The sequence below is a fragment of the Mauremys reevesii genome, linkage group 6, assembly GCF_016161935.1.
Source record: "Mauremys reevesii isolate NIE-2019 linkage group 6, ASM1616193v1, whole genome shotgun sequence".
NCBI lineage: Eukaryota > Metazoa > Chordata > Testudines > Geoemydidae > Mauremys > Mauremys reevesii.
In genome coordinates, this window is record NC_052628.1 from 33,731,831 (window position 1) to 33,745,487 (window position 13,657).

Genomic DNA, 13,657 nt, shown 5'->3' on the forward strand with positions numbered 1-13,657 from the left:
GGCATCTGGAAAGTCCTCCTGATAGACCAGCATGGGATGAGGAGCCATGCAGTAGGTGTGGAGTGTCCTCATCTATACCACAGCTACACAGAGGGCTGTTCCTGAGTCCCTGGGTGTGGTTGTTTGCCATGCACCTCCACACCCCACGTCTACAATGGTTGAACTTGCGGGAAGGACTTTCTTATAGATGGATCAGTAAGAATGTGACACAATGTGGCAATATCTGCTGTAGAGATGGTTGGTAACTTAGTCCTGATTGGTCTTCTACTGATGAGTCGGTAGTGAGGTATTGCTCATATAGGATCTTTGAAAAATGGCAGTTGTGCCATCGCCTGGAATTTGTCAAGGAATTTTTTTTGCTGCAACGCGATGTCTGATGTTAGGAGGTAAAAAACTTCCTGACTGTCAGAGTGGTTAAGCACTGGAATAAATTGCCTAGGGAGGTGGTGAAATCTCCATCATTGGGGAATTTTTAAGAGCAGGTTGGACAAACACCTGTCAGGGATGGTCTAGATAATACTTAGTGCTGCTGTGAGTGCAGGGGACTGGAACAGATGACCTCTTGAGGTCCCTCCCCGTTCTAAGATTCTGTGAAATACTGAGCCTGACTCTGCGCTAACATATGCTGGCATATATGAAATTAGTGATATCAGTGGAGTTGCACCAGTGTAAAATCAGGCTGAGTGGAGAATCAGCCACGTTTCTACACTAGTACAGATGGTGAAGCTATTTCTAACATGAAACTAATTTAAATTTGGTTATGATGAATTTGCCCTTATTGCAAAACCTCTAAGAGCACATGTTATGGTTATTAATGGGTACATTCTATCCTCCGGGAGTCACACAGTGCATCTGTTGACTTCAGCAGGAGCTGCACTAGTGTCTCAGAATGAAGAGCTGGCCTCACAGTATTTCAGTTGAAACTGTTTTTTAAATGCACCTGTTTGGTTAGAAAAAATTGCAGAGCTCAGTTTGCTCAGACAAAGTAAAACCAATAGGTTTTAGATTCTAATTTTGAATATCAGAGCCACTGTGGTTTTGATAGGACACATCACTATCTAGGTCAGTCACTGGTAACTGCAGGGCAGTGTGTATTTGAATTTCTTTAGATGTCACTCACTCATATATAATGATCCTCACTGATTTCTTTTTGAGGAGATGATCTGCAGTATTGGCCCTTGTCATTCTGTCCAGACTGAAAAGCATGCAGTACCTGAAAACTATGGAAAGTAAAAGCATAACCATATTTACACAAACAGGACATTACAAAAAGATAGTCCCATGATGCTTGTCCTGTGAGACATTAGCTCTGAGCTCTGCTAAGCTGCACTTATGGATACAGCTACAAGCAAACCCTCCTCTCATACATTTGTGCGCAAACATCCCACATTGCCTCTTGTAACAACAGTCACATTATGCTTCCTTGCACAAAACCAGCTTTCAGTTTAGATTTCCTTAATCCTGTCAGATTCCAACTCAGCCAACTAACAACTATTATCTATGGGAAAACCTTCCATGAAATAAAGCAATGTCCTTACTGAAATGACATGTCGAAAAAATTAGCTAATGCACCAATCTCATGAAATATTTAGTTTATATCTGTAAATTACAGACTCCTGGTTGCCTAAACAGTTGTGCTATAAATCTCAGAGGCACAGCAATATACAAACAGCACACACAAAATCCGAATCCTGCTTCCCATATTCACACATCATACATTGTACTTTTAAACAAAGCATTATACACATATATATACCTACACATTATATATATATGCACATATAGGCCCATGAGTGTTCTATTAAAAGTATTAATGTGTTTTGTAGGATATTCATATGTAGATATTCACTTAAATCTATGCCCTTAACATTAATAGCAGCTAAGGATCTGCCCTTATCGCTCCAACGAAGTCAACAGAGCGATGACAATTTATAGCAGCTAAGGCTCTAGCCCTCATAGAGCAACTAAGACAGTTCTAAACATGGTGACATAACAATCTGCCACTGACAGTGAAAGAGCTAAAGGAAAGGCTCACTAAAGGGTTAACTTAGAAGGGTACCCTAATCATTTCCTGAATGCTGTAGAATAAAACCGCATGGGAAAGAGGAGAAACCCACTGCAAGGTGCACATCACATAATTGGTTTCCTCCTATAATAAGGGTGTGATTCAGAGGATTGTTGGTAAGAGGTTAATCTTTATGTTCAGGTCCCACTCACAGGACATGGGTCTGAGTAACAAGTCATGATAACAGTATCTGTTAGCAAATGCCATCTTGGAATCAAGGAAGTGGGCTCAACATGCTGCTAAATTTATAGCCTCTTGAATCACCACATGGTGGCACAAATTCAGTATTGCAGCTTCTCAGGGTGTTAATGGGGGAAGCAGCAAAATTAGTTTTCTATTTTTTGTTTCTAATTTATATGCATCAAATAGCAGCATTATCAATCCCAAGCATTCAAAAATCATGAGTCAGTTTCCAAAATATGTCATTAGATTATCTTAAAAATCATGAGATTTAAAAAACAAACAAAAAAATCAGGGGTTTGGCCAGCAGGAAGCAAAAGAAACTAAGGAGGCAGTTTCTTAAAACCTGAACCTATTGAAGATAGTTCAATCCACTTAATAAATAACGATGTACTATTTTTGAGATACAATGACTGGCTGGTCTCTGGTCTCAGTGCCTTAAAGTACTCAAGTGCTACAGCCATCGTGTAACAAACACAAATCAGAATATGTACATCCTGGCCTATGAGGATATATTACAGCTTTTAATGTCAAACTTTTTTTTTTAAGGGAAAATATTAGCTGGGATTTTTCTTTGTATATGGGTTAAAAGCTATTTTATAATCTTGACTTCTGTCTCAGGGCTGGTTGGCTCTCTACAGAGCATCAGGGTTACAGCTGAGCATTTCACATCATGTGTAATGGCACTGCACATTTTATATAAAAAGGTAAAACACATAGTGCATGAGAATTTGTTTTTGTAAGACCATATTTCCAATGTGATTTTATAAGTCAAGATTAAATCAGTCAGCTTTGAATTGTATTTTTGGAAACAGAAAAAAAAAAAAGACATCCCAAAATGTAACATTTCTGAAGTGAACGAAAGCAATAAAAGGATAATCTTGTGGTTAAAGAACTAGATGGGTATGGATGAGAACTGTGTGCAATTCTTGGTTGTATGACAAACTTCCTGTCTGACCGTAGGCAAGTCACTTAATCTCTCTATGCCTGTTTCCTCACCTGTCAAGAGGGGTAATAATATTTCCTTTCTTTCATCCTTCGTCTATCTTGACTATTTAGATTGTAAAAATTCTAGACCAAGTCTCTCTCCTACTATGTGCTTACTCATTGCCCGGCACAATGGGGCCCTGATCTCAGTTGAAGCATATATGCACTATTGTAATAAAATAATCACAATGATAAGAAAAATGTAACATTTAAAACAAAACCAAAAATAAATATGGACAGACAAGACTGCTTCAGTCAACACCCAGTCAAGTGATCCCAGCTTTCATCCTGGCTTATTAATGATCTCTAGGGAAAAGGCCATGTAATCTGACAGATTTTCAAAGCAGTCCTGGGACATTGCGTAAAATCCTGGCACTCACAAAATCAATAGGAATTTAGTTATTGACTTCGATGGGGCCAGGATTTCACACATTAGTTTTAATTGAAGATATGTATCTAAATCCCTTAGATCAGGGGTCGGCAACCTCTCAGAAGTGGTGTGCCAAGTCTTCATTTATTCACTCTAATTTAAGGTTTCACATGCCAGTAATACATTTTAACATTTTTAGAAGGTCTCTTTCTATAAGTCTACAATATATAACTAAACTATTGTTGTATGTAAAGTAAATAAGGTTTTTAAAATGTTTAAGAAGCTTCATTTAAAATTAAATTAAAATGCAGAGTCCCTCGGACCCGTGGCCAGGACCCGGGCAGTGTGAGTGCCACTGAAAATCAGCTCACGTGCCGCCTTCGGCGCACGTGCCATAGGTTGCCTACCCCTGCCTTAGATTGTTTTGAAAATTTCAACCAACACATATATTTACAGCCCAAAAAAAACTACATTACAAATGGTTGCAGGGTTGCAAAGTCTGGCTCTCAAAAGTTAGGAAATGCCACAATTAAGATTGCATGTGCAATCTTAATTCGGCCACCTTGTGTATATGCATTAAGATACAGTAATTACGTGATTACATCCTATTTTCCATGACACCTCTCCCTCATTCTGTGCACAGGATGGACAGTGCTCAGGGAATGAATCAGAGCTGGGTAGTAAAGGAGGCTTATAGGAGCCATGACTCATTTGCTGAAGAAGTTTGGAAGGTGTGTAGTGAATGTGGCAATGGATTGTAGCCCCTTATCCACATGTGGTTCAATTCAGGATCAGCACCAGATCATAGCATTTAGATATATTTATAGTGAAGACAAGCATAAGTTTATTACCAAAGATAAAAGATTCAAATGATAGTGAATAAGGATAACGGAAACAAAAGGTTACATATAGATTCATAGACTCTAGGACTGGAAGGGACCTCGAGAGGTCATCGAGTCCAGTCCCCTGCCCTCATGGCAGGACCAAATACTGTCTAGACCATCTCTGATAGACATTTATCTAACCTACTCTTAAATATCTCCAGAGATGGAGATTCCACAACCCCCCTAGGCAATTTATTCCAGTGTTTAATCACCCTGACAGTTAGGAACGTTTTCCTAATGTCCAACCTAAACCTCCCTTGCTGCAGTTTAAGCCCATTGCTTCTTGTTCTATCCTTAGAGGCTAAGGTGAACAAGTTTTCTCCCTCCTCCTGATGACACCCTTTTAGATACCTGAAAACTGCTATCATGTCCCCTCTCAGTCTTCTCTTTTCCAAACTAAACAAACCCAATTCTTTCAGCCTTCCTTCATAGGTCATGTTCTCAAGACCTTTAATCATTCTTGTTGCTCTTCTCTCGACCCTCTCCAATTTCTCCACATCTTTCTTGAAATGCGGTGCCCAGAACTGGACACAATACTCCAGTTGAGGCCTAACCAGCGCAGGGTAGAGCGAAAGAATGACTTCTCGTGTCTTGCTCACAACACACCTGTTAATGCATCCCAGAATCATGTTTGCTTTTTTTGCAACAGCATCACACTGTTGACTCATATTTAGCTTGTGGTCCACTATAACCCCTAGATCCCTTTCTGCTGTACTCCTTCCTAGATAGTATCTTCCCATTCTGTATGTGTGAAACTGATTGTTCCTTCCTAAGTGGAGCACTTTGCATTTGTCTTTATTAAACTTCATCCAGTTTACCTCAGACCGTTTCTCCAATTTGTCCAGATAATTGTCCAGATCATATAAAACAAAATTATCACATGCTTTTTAGAGACTAAATTTAACAGGCTAAACTCCTGTCTAAAGAAGTTTCTCTCATCCATCAGTGCCCTCTGCACTGTTTCAACCAAGGTTGGTTGTAATCCCATTTTCATGAATATAAACATGTTGTCTGTTTACTTTCTAGGTTCAGGATAAAAGGTTGTGTACTTTGACTACTCATATCCCCAAAGTTCATTGTCTGTAGTCACTGTAAGGTGTTATTGGTGTATGGTTATGCCTTTGTTATGTATTATAAATGTTGATACAATTCAAAATGGAGTCTAAGAATTCAAGATGGCGCATGTGGTAGGAAGGGTTTGAACTCCATCTTGGTACCCTTTCTTCATGGCATTTTCCTGCTGTGGTGGTGGGGGGAGAGACTCATCAGCACAGCGCCTCCTGCTGGTTATCCAGGGAATTAGTTCTTTCCCAGCTCTGGAGCGTCCTTTGCCGGCTGATGTCTCGCCTGCTGCTGGCCCCCGTGTCCCTCCCGGACCCCGGTGCCCTTTGCCCAGGGGTTCTGCCCACCACAGCAACCCACAATCTGGGTCTTCCCTCCCAGGGGAATCCCCACCCCCTATCCCCACCTTGCCTCAGTGGCTATTGCCAGTCTCCATTTAGCCCCCGCTCACTAGGGCAGACTGCTGTCTGTAAACCACTCATCATCGGCAAGAGGGGTTGGACAAGCTGCCTCTGCCTATCCTTGGGCTGCCCCTCTGCAGCACTAGTACCCTTTTTGAGGACCCTTAACTTGGCCTGCAGCCTGGGCCTTGGCTAGGCTGGAGCTCCCAGCTCCCTCTGCCCTTCCCCAGCACTGCTTCACCCTAGGTACCCTGCACAGCTCCCAAGCAGCCAGGTCCCTCTCCCTAGGGAGCTAGAGAGAGTGTCTCTCTTTCCTTCTGGCCCACCGCCATTTTATAAAGGGCCAGCTGGGCTCTGATTGCACTGGCTACAGCTGTGGCTGCTTTCCCAATCAGCCCAGCATTTCCCCTGCCACAGCTCTCTCCCAGGGCTGTTTTAAGCCCTTTAGGGTAGGAGCGGGGTAACCACCACGCAGAGCTTGAAGGACTGAGAGCTGGATGAAACTGGTTGGGGGCAGTGTCTGCCAGAGTGTGCCTCAGGAATTTGCACCAGAGAGAGCATGTAAGGAACTGTCAGCAGTGACACAGGCGCTGTCCACCATTGAGGCAGCCACATCTAGTTTCTTTGAGCGGTCATTGAATCAAGACTTCGGTTACTAACATTGGATCAAGACTTTGGCTACTAACAGCTTCCCAGGACTTTGATACTTATCTGATTCCTGTGTTCCACCAAAGGATCCAGTGAAGTCCAGATCTGTTGATCTCCTGCTTTGGCTGTAGAGAGCCAGATCCTCCGATGTTCCTGAGATGGACCATCAGTTGCCGGTGACCTCCATCTGTAGTAGAAGAGAGACAGTAATTGTTTTTCGGGCACTTAATAGTTTAACCAAGGGACAGTTTAAGGGTCTAGGCTCTAGGCCCCTTGCTGGAATCTATTCTTGGGTATTTGTAATGATCCCCTTAGTGGTTCCTCCCTCCCCACCCCCAGTTGTAACAATCCCTTATTTAATCTTCTTTCTGTCTAAGGTTATATTCTCTCTATCCTTTATTTCAATGCAACACGGGCGGAAGGCACACAGATTTCTAACTTTCCCAGTTGATCGATGCTGGTAGGAATCGAACCTGTTATTATATGTCACCTCCTTATTCTATAAGAGAGATTTTGGGGTAACATCAGAGTCAGGATAACCATTCAAGACTTATTTTTCCTGTTTGCTACTTCTCTGTTGATTTCACATCTCTGTGTTGACTTCATATGTAAATAGGAATACTCTGTTAATCTACAATGCTTAATTTACACCTCAGAGAGACAGATGAATAAATATCTTTTGTCTGACAGAAAACCAGTTTGCCAACTGTCTTGATACAGACTTTAAAATGTATTTACATATATATACACACACACACGCCTTACATAGTATCTGTACATACATTTCTCCATGATATTAATGACCAGTGTGACCCCGACTTTCATTTAAGACCTCACATGACACTCCCTGGAGAACCAGAATATATATTTACACACACCAGAATCAGTTGGCATTAGGGGCTGCTGAACAATGAAGAGAAAATAAAATATTGAATAGTTGCTCATTTAGTGAGCAGCATCGATCCTGTGCACTGAATGAGGCACTATGGAAAAAATAGTGTGATCGTGTATTTAAAAAGACTGTATCATAAGGCATACACACAAGGAGCCAAATTAAGGTTGCACAGTTAATTATGACATTTCCTAACTTTTGAGGGATTGACTCTGCAACTTTAACATTCTTTTAATGTACTTTTTTTGTATGTAACACCAGATATATGTTGTATTGCAAATTCATCCTTCCATATCAGGATAATGGGAAATTTCAACACAAGAGGGGGCGGCGGGGAAGGGGCACTGCACTTTTGATGGCTCCAGGCCCAATTTACTATTAAGAGGACATTGTGGTCCAGCATACTGGGCACTGGACTGGAAGTCTGGAGAAATGGGATTTTGGTCCTGGCTCTACTATGGACCTACTGTGTGTGGCCTTGGCTAGAGCACCTCACCTGTCTGCACATCCATTTTTCCATCTGTAAAATATGTGGCTGATGTTCCTTACCTTTCTTTTGAGAACTCTGGATGAAAATTGTGATACAACTACCATGTGTTGTTAAACCAGCCCATCCCAGGCCATGCAGAAGTGAACTTGGCCAGGAACAATTTATTATTGCAGGACCAGCTATAAACAAGCTGAATGACCTGCAGGAGGAACCTCTCAGATTCAGCATTTTCGAGGCCTCCTGAAGTGTAAAGATGACCTCTGCTTGCAACAGTTACTGCCCTCTCTGTGGGAAGAGCAAGCAGACCTCCCACACCATCTGTGCAAAGGTGCTGGTAGCTCACACAGCTGAAATCACAAAGGACTAGAAATCTCATAAGAAAGCTGCTCACAAGACTTCCAGAGCTTATGTGAAACTCCTTGGGCTAAAAAAGCCTAGAACTGAGATTCCAAACCTTTTAAAGTTCACCAGTAGTAATGAGACAGTTCACTTTTATGCCACTATTCTGCTTTTGCTGAGGGAAACTCGAACTATTGGATGTGACCACAGAACACTGGCTATGCGGCTAGTCTTTTTTTAAACTCTGGGGTTTATATGGGAGCATGCCTTTGACTTCCCTTGACAGAGCCTTTGGTTACCCCATAATATGCGTGCACACCCCAACTATACTCAACTCCCACTGAAGGGAGCTCAACTCAGTCAGTGGGATCTGAAGGCATTTGGCACATTGCATGACTGAGCCCATAATGTACAGAAATATACAAGAGTTGCAAGCAAAGAAGAAGTTGAATAATATTTCAAGCACGCGTTTCCTGTACAGGCTTCCGATATGTCTCCCTCACCAGGGAGGAGTGACCGACCTCGTGTATGCATTTCTCTGAAAATATTGCACATAGATTCAACTGTAATTTTCCCCTTCTTCATTTACAGTATATAGCTATTTTGAAATCCTAAAACATCTGGAAAGTTGTATGAGTAAGACAACTTGAATGAAGCCTCTGGGGTTTTGCCGTCTAACAAATATGGACCCAGCAGGTCTTTTGTGACTTTTAGCCAGAACAGGAATTTTCACATCATTTAATTAACTTCATAAAAATTTAACAAATTACTAGAGTTTGGATTTTGTGAACTTTGCAGCATCAACACATGTAAAGAAACATGAGGAATTTTTCAGATTTCACTACAGTAGAAGATGAGCAGTCAGTGGAGAATAAGGTTCTTGTGTCTTGCTTTATAATGCCAAGGAAAAAGAAACAGGGTTCTCTTCAAAGCAACGGAGATTGCACAGCAGCTAGAAGCCAAGCTGGACAGCCACCTTCTTGGTCTTAGTTATACAGGACCCCAAATCACAAAGTTCACATCAGGATCCAAACTTCCCTCAGTTCAGAGGTTTCCAGATCCTTGTTCTGGATTGGACCCATCTCTAAATTAGAGCTAATTACATCAGACCGGGTTTAAAAATCTGTAGCGCTGCTTTGTAAAATTTCACAACAATAAAATACTTTCTGTAAGATTTTGTCAATGGCAGCAATTTGTACTTCGACCTCACTTAGTTCCAGAAAACTATGGGCCACCTTCTGCAATCATGATTTCTGCACAGCTTCCTATTGATTCCAATGAGGAACCCTACATGAAAACTGATGGCTGGATACGTACATTTGGGAGGTCTAGGTCTCAACAACATTTTGAAAAGTGACCTTTCTAAATTGTATGACTTGCTTATTGTATAGGATTCCAAAATCTTGGTGGGCTAATGAAGTGTCCTGTAGTCTCTTTCCCAGACAGAGTTACAATGTAAAACCACTCGAATTCCCATGGAACCCTGGGAGGCAGTGTGACCCAGTGGATACAGCACTGGAGTGGGACTTAGGAAACCTGGGATCTGTTCCTGGATCGGCCACTAGCCTGCCAGGGTACCTTGGGCCAGTCCCTTCACCTCTCTGTGCCTCAGTTTCCCCATCTGTAAAATGGGAACAACATCTCCTCTGTAAAGTGATTTCAGATCTACTGATGAAAAGTTCTATAACAGCTAACTATTGATCATCATCATCATCAGGTGTCAAGTATCAGAGGTGTAGCCGTGTTAGACTGGATCTGTAAAAGCAGCAAAGAGTCTTGTGGCACCTTATAGACTAACAGACGTTTGGGAGCATGAGCTTTCGTGGGTGAATACCGACTTCGTCGGATGCATGTAGTGGAATTTCATGCTCCCAAACGTCTGTTAGTCTATAAGGTGCCACAAGACTCTTTGCTGCTTTTATCATCATTAGGGTTGCCAGGTGTCTGGTTATTGATTGGAACACTTCGTCAAAAAGGGACCCTGGTGGGTCCAGTCAGCACTGCTGACCAGGCCATTAAAAGTCCGGTTGGTGTGGGGCTGGCAGGCTCCCTACCCGGCTCCACATGGCTCCTGGGAAATGTCTGGCATGTCCCTCTGGCTCCTAGGTGTAGGGACAGCCATGGGGGCTCTGCACACGGGGCCTGCCCTGAGCACCAGTTCTGCAGCTCCCATTGGCCAGGAACCACAGTCAATGGGAGCTGCAGGGGTGGCACCTGTGGGGGGAGGCAGCATAAGGAGCCATCTGGCCATGCCTCTACCTAGGAGCCAGAGGGACATGTCACTGCTTCCTGGGAGCCACCTGAGGTAAGCACTGCCTGGAGCCTGCGTCTGCATCCCAACTCCCCTGCCCCAGCCCTGAGCCCCCGCCAGTACCCCAAACCCCTCATCCCTTGCCCCACCCCCAGTTGGAGCCCTCACCCCCCTCCCACACTCCAGCTCCCTGCCTCAGCCCAGAGCCCCCACACTCTGAACCCCTCGGCCTGAGCCTGGAGCCCCCTCCTGCACCCCAAACACCTCATTCCCCAGCTACACCCCAGAACCTGAACCCCCAGCTGGAGTCCTCATCCACTCCCATACCCCAACCCCCTGCCCCAGCCCAGTGAAAATGAGTGAGGGAGGGAGGGTTGGGGAGAGCGAGTGATGGAGGCTGGATAGAGCGGGCGCGGGGCCTCGGAGAAGGGATGGGACAAGGGTGTTCGATTTTGTGCTATTAGAAAATTGGCAACCCTAATCATCATACAATTCTAATCACTAGCAGAGATTTTCAGTACCATTAACCGTGCTTTTTCTTCTGAGGGGTTTGCCTCTAAACCTGAAGTGAGAAAAAGTCAGAGCTGTAGGCACCTGGGATTTGAAAGAGGAAGTAGGTCCAGACATGATCCTGGATACTGTACCCTAATGCTGTCTGCTGCTGCCTCACAGTCAACACTGCAGGATAGGCTGCTGGTTTGGCAGTGACACGGGCTTTCAATCTACTCAACACCTATTATGTATTCCATCCTCATTCTTGGTAATTAATAGTTAGGAAGCTACTTGAGAGCGCTGGGGTGAGACCCATGCACAGCCCTTGCTCTGACTACATGAAAAATAAAGGGTTCTGTTTTTGTCCAGTAAACTAGGAAATTACACATAATTTGTGTCTAGTCAGTTAGTAAACCTAGCAAACTGAATGTAAACCTAGATTTTAAATCAATTTACACAATAGACCAGATCCCAAGACCTCCCTTATTCAAAGACTGCTGTTCAGCTCCCAGTGCAGACCTAACTTGAACCCCTGCTGCAAAGAGGCCATTGTAGTGGTACAGAATTACTGAGGGGGCAGACCACTCCCTCTACTGGCCCTGCCACACACATTAATGGCAACTCCAAGGAGCTAAAATATCATGAGTCAGGCATCCAACGCACATGAGATTGGACAAAATAATAAACTGAGTTCTTTTTAATTTGCCCTCTGCTTTATGAGCTTGTAGGGGTCATGTTTTCAAGCTTTTTTCCTGTAACCATGAGGGTGAGGCGCTGAATTTAATTTTAAATGAAAACTGTGATTCTCGTCTAATCATGACATAGGCTGGTTAGTCTGACATCAGTCTTGGGCTAAATCATGGAAAGGCTGATCTGGGATGCCATCAGTAAAGAATTAAAGGATGATAGCACAATTCATGCCAATCAACATGATTTTATGAAAAAAGTTCTTGTCAAACAAATTTGTTAGCATTTTTGAGGGGATCAGAATCTTAGTTGATAAAGGTAACTGTATTGACATAACACACTTAGACTTAGTCCCACATGGCATTCTGGTAAAATAAATAAATAAAGAGCACTACAGCAAGTTAATGTAACCCATATTAAACGGATTAAAAACTGGTTAAATGATAGATTTCAAAAAGCAATTTGTAAACAGGGAACCTCATCCGGTGAGGTCTCTCAGAGATGTGTTCTTGGTCCATTGCCAAGGCTTAAATTCTTCCCGAGTATTTCCCAGAGCCCCAGGACTAGGGGCTTCAGCCTTGTGGGGCGTGTAGGGGCTTCCTCAGGTTTGAAAATATTTACCAGAGCTCTGCTCTGGACGGCTCTGGCTGAATTTAAGCACTCTCCATTGCTATTCTATATTGTTATAAATGATCTGAAAGAAAATATACAATCACTAATGGCTAAATTTGTAGATGACACAAAAATGGGTAGAGTGGTAAATAATGAGGGGGACAAGCCAATTATACAGGCCAACTTGGATCCTTCGGTAAGGTGGGCTCATTTGAACAACATGTGTTTTAACATGGCCAAACGCAAGGTTATTCATCTAGGAACAAAGAATGTCAGTCACACTTTCAAGATAGTAGATAGCACCCTGGAATGCAGGGACACCGAATACTACTCAATTAATGGCAGATAACTGACTGACCATGAGCTCCCAGAGTTGCAATAAAATCCTGAGAATTGACAACACTGCTCCCCGACCCATTCTGGAATGCCTACTGTGTGCATGGGAGTAAACAGCTGGCTCTTTATCTTCTGCAGAGGCAGGGGCGGCTCTAGACATTTCGCCACCCCAAGCACGGTGGCATGCCACGGGAGGCGCTATGCCAGCTGCCGGGAGGGCAGCAGGCAGCTCCGGTGGACCTCCCGCAGGCGTGCCTGCAGAGGGTCTGCTGGTCCCGCGGCTTTGGTGGACCTTCCGCAGGCACGCCTGCGAGAGGTCCACCGGAGCCGCCTGCCACCCTCCCTGCGGCCAGCATAGTGCCCCCCGCGGCATGCTGCCCCAAGCATGCGCTTGGCGTGCTGGGGCCTGGAGCCGCCCCTGTGCAGAGGGTCTCACATGCTACATATATTGCAGGGGAACCTTATGGCTCCTTTGCCCCGGTTCCCCTGAAACTCCATAAGCAATGTAATTGTTCAGTTGGCTTATTGGTGTAAAAGTGCATTAACATCAGTTTGCACAGCCATAGCCACTGAGAAAATAGTGATACTCCTACTTTGGCTTCAAACTCTGCCTAATCCACCCAAGAAGGATCACCCCAGGGCAAGGATAATACTGTAGTGGTGAAGAGCCACTGTCTGGGTTCCTATGACACACACTTTCCCTGCTGCAATGGAGATGGGGAAATGGGTGTCGTTGGGGTGCTCTATTGCTCTGCTATACCAATCCTGAACTATGGATTTGGCCCCTTGTGTCTGCTACAGACTGTTGTTAAGTCAAAGCAGCTCTTAGGTGGCTCTAACACGCTGCAGGGGAACAGCATGTCATGCACAGAGCAGAACCCGCATCAGGCAGCACAAAGGAGAGCAGTAAGCCCTCACTGCACATCACAGACTTGCATTCTGGTCCCATGCCAGGATCTGG

General features: G+C 43.9%; 1 protein-coding gene across 1 annotated transcript in view; it reads right to left on the minus strand.

Annotated features, from left to right (window-relative positions):
• ANKRD55 (ankyrin repeat domain 55) overlaps positions 1 to 3,813 on the minus strand; it is a 170,856-nt gene extending 167,043 nt beyond the window's left edge. The window contains exon 1 of the mRNA XM_039544219.1: positions 1,121 to 3,813. The gene's annotated coding sequence lies outside the window, so the exon portion shown is untranslated. The remainder of the gene's footprint in view (positions 1 to 1,120) is intronic.
• Positions 3,814 to 13,657: the final 9,844 nt, after the last annotated feature.